We start from the raw sequence: 3,127 nt of genomic DNA, 5'->3' as shown, positions 1-3,127 counted from the left end.
AGGGCGGGTATTACGTCCTTCTCTAGCTTGATTTCTACCGACATCAAGAAAGTAGACTTGTTACTCGAAGCGCTAGCTATGTTTTGAACGTCTCCGTTTCTTTGTCACGCCTTTATTGCCATGAATAACTAACTGAGCACTTCGCTTATCCCGCACTATATGTGCCTACATGTCGTAATTGTATTACAAGAAGGATAAGGAAGTTACAAATATCCAAGAAGAAGTAACGAACCATAGAGAATAACTGCGAATAAAACTGCCACAAAAGCGTGCATTGCCGTTAGCGAGAAGCAGAAGTACATGGTGATGGTGAACTCTCTATTTCGCCCAAGAAGAGGGAGCCAGTCCGAGGACTAGTTGCGTTGGTTTAGAGGAGGTCGGCGGGGATTCCTTGGGATGCCGCGGCCTCCACGGCACGCTGGAAGAGCCGGCGTTGGTCCGCTGGCTCGGAGGCACATAGGAGGGACTCCCACGACCCTGGGGTGTTTGCATTGTCTGGGTTGTAATGCGTGCATGTCCACGTCATGTGTATGAAAGTGGCCGGAGCTGAGCAGTCTTTGCAGCTAGGCGCTATCTGTTGCAGAAAGATTATCTTTTGCAAGAGGTGGGGCGGGAACCTGCCTGTTTGTAGTTTGCACAGAGGACGGCCTCGCACCTTGTTAGATCGCGTTTTGCGGGAGGATACATGCATCTTCCGAGTCGGTAGTACTGGAGGATGTCCGCGCAAGTGGTGAGTAGAAAATCGTACGAGATTGCGGTGTCAGGGGGAGCGGGGCGGTGGGTCCTACACTCGGCTCGGCAGCTAAGACCTCGGGCAAATGTATTCACTTGGGCGTTTCCACTGAGCGACTCGTGGGCTGAAGCCCAGAAGAGCAAGCGGGGGGTGGAAGAGGCGGGAGTACAAAATAGAATGTGTGATCCCTGGCGAGATATATGGCCAACATCGTAATTGCGAATCGCCTGTCGAGAATCACTGATGACTATGGTATTAGGATCAATAAGCGTCATTGCAACGGCAACCTTCTCTCCTGCGGGGACTGTTGATACGTTGCGAATGCTGCAGGCTGTGTACCAGCTACGGTGTTGGGCGAAGGCTACCGCCACCATCGCTGGCTTCGAGGGGTGGTAAGAGGCGTCCGTATATGGGACATTCGGACGGCCGCTGAAGCGTTTCTAGAATTGACGTGCACGGTTGCCCCATCTCTCGGCGTTGTGTTCCGGATGCACCCGTTTAGGAATGGGAGGGATGCTCAGAGTTTGACGATATTCCGGTGTAATGTCAATATATTTGGGGGCCGCCCTCGCTGGTGAGATCCCAACTTGTTGCAGTACCGCTAGGCCAGCGTGTGTGATTGAAAGCCTCTCGTATTGGGCGGTGAGGGTAGCTTCGATCAGTTTGCTCACAGTGTGGAAGATTCTGAGAGCCATAAGCTTGTGAGTAGCTGTGGACATGAGAAGACCCAGGGCCATCTTATATGCTTTACGAAGTGACGCCTCTAGCCGTTCGCTTCCGGAGTGGGTGAGGCGTAGGTAATGTGCAGAGTAGGTAAAGCAGGAGCAGATGAAGGCTTGATCGAGGCGCAAGAGGTTGGACTCTCGCATACCTCGGTGCTTGTTGGATACTCGCTTGAGTAGGCGTCCGATCTGTACCACCGACTGGTCGATGAGCTGAAGCGATATATTGTTGCTACCTTTTGCCTGTAGGTGTAGGCCCAGAATCCTGATGTAATCTGTACCAGGCATGGGGTTGCCTTGCACCTGGAGGTTGATCTCAGGAAGTACCTTTGGTGGGCGTCTTCCTGGGGGCGGGATGATAATACACTCTGACTTAGTCGCTGAGCATCTGAGGCCAACTGTATCGAGACAATCTCCGACCCGATCGATGGCAGCCTGTAGAGTCTCTTAGATCTGGCCGTCACTGCCGTGTGCGATCCAAAGAGTGAAATCGTCAGCATAAAGGCTGTGGTGTAGGAGGGGGATCTCAGCCAGAAGCTTGCGTAGGCCTAGCAGTGTAACGTTAAAAAGCAGACGATTGTTGAGCGAAAGCTGAAGGCGAGACGCTCGAGCTAGAAGGAAAAGAGCAAGCAAGTCCTGAGCAAAAAGCATGACGAAAGAGCGGTCGAGAAATTCAAGCTTGGATATCGCGCAAAGCGCGACACCATCTCCACATTTTCAATGCACGCGACAATATGGTTACCTTACCTGCGGACTTCGAAAAAGTTTGCCAAGAAGAAAGTATCAACTGGGACATGGCGGTTGATCCTGTTGCTCCCTTGCAACTTCGCGTGTGTTTTGGAACCCATGCGTGATGAGAAGATTGGCGACTACGATGAGGCAAATATGGCTCTGTTGAGGCATTTTGATGCTGTAAGTCAGGCCGACTGCGAAGGCCGAGATGATAGTTACAAGGCCACGCCTGTCGAGAAGAGACCGCAGGAATAGCCGGCTAGCTCAGATGGCGTCGGATGCAGTCTGTCAGAGGTACAGACATCTAGCGACGACCACGAGCGACGATACGGCGGCGTACCTGGGAGTACGACTGTTAAAACCGCGCGCTTTGCCAACTGCGCCGAGGTCAAACGACGAAGGCGCAACCGACAAAGTCGGACTCAGGGGATGATACGAGCCGGGTCAAGCACGCCAACCGCAGAGCCAACCGCAATTTGAATACGCTTACTTTGTGAAGTGAGAGTTTCATCCTTAGCTCACAAAGAAAACCTGAAAAAAATGCAATCATTTGCACGCACTATTTGCGTTACAACCAAAGAAGCACAAAAGCTACCTTCTAATTTCGAGAACCATTGGCTTCCTTTCTCACCCCGTCTTCAATGTTGTCAAAAACTAAAATACATGGCCGACCTCGCGTACGATGTGCGTCAGATCGCTTTGTATGCATAAAGATTGCGCAAGGCGAAACAATTCGTTTGTGACACGAACAGCGTACGCTCAAATCTCTCGTGTGCTTCTTTCCTGACCTTCTATGACAAGGACATGATGCCGAACTTGGATCTGCCGGAAATGTCCTTACAGGCTCAGTGGACAATAAATTTACTGGTCTTTAAAAGATTCTATGCAAGCCACGTACTCCATCGAATATGGAGCCGCCTTCCCAGTAGCAACGAAAGGC

General features: G+C 51.4%; 1 pseudogene; it reads right to left on the bottom strand.

Annotated features, from left to right (window-relative positions):
- Window positions 1-367: 367 nt before the first annotated feature.
- On the bottom strand, window positions 368-2,106 carry LOC135903798 (uncharacterized; annotated as a pseudogene).
- Between the last annotated feature and the right edge of the window lie 1,021 nt (window positions 2,107-3,127).

The sequence above is a fragment of the Dermacentor albipictus genome, chromosome 1 (genome assembly GCF_038994185.2).
Source record: "Dermacentor albipictus isolate Rhodes 1998 colony chromosome 1, USDA_Dalb.pri_finalv2, whole genome shotgun sequence".
Taxonomy (NCBI): Eukaryota; Metazoa; Arthropoda; class Arachnida; order Ixodida; family Ixodidae; genus Dermacentor; species Dermacentor albipictus.
Note: the sequence above shows the minus strand (reverse complement) of the source record. Positions and strands in the feature narration are given on the sequence as shown.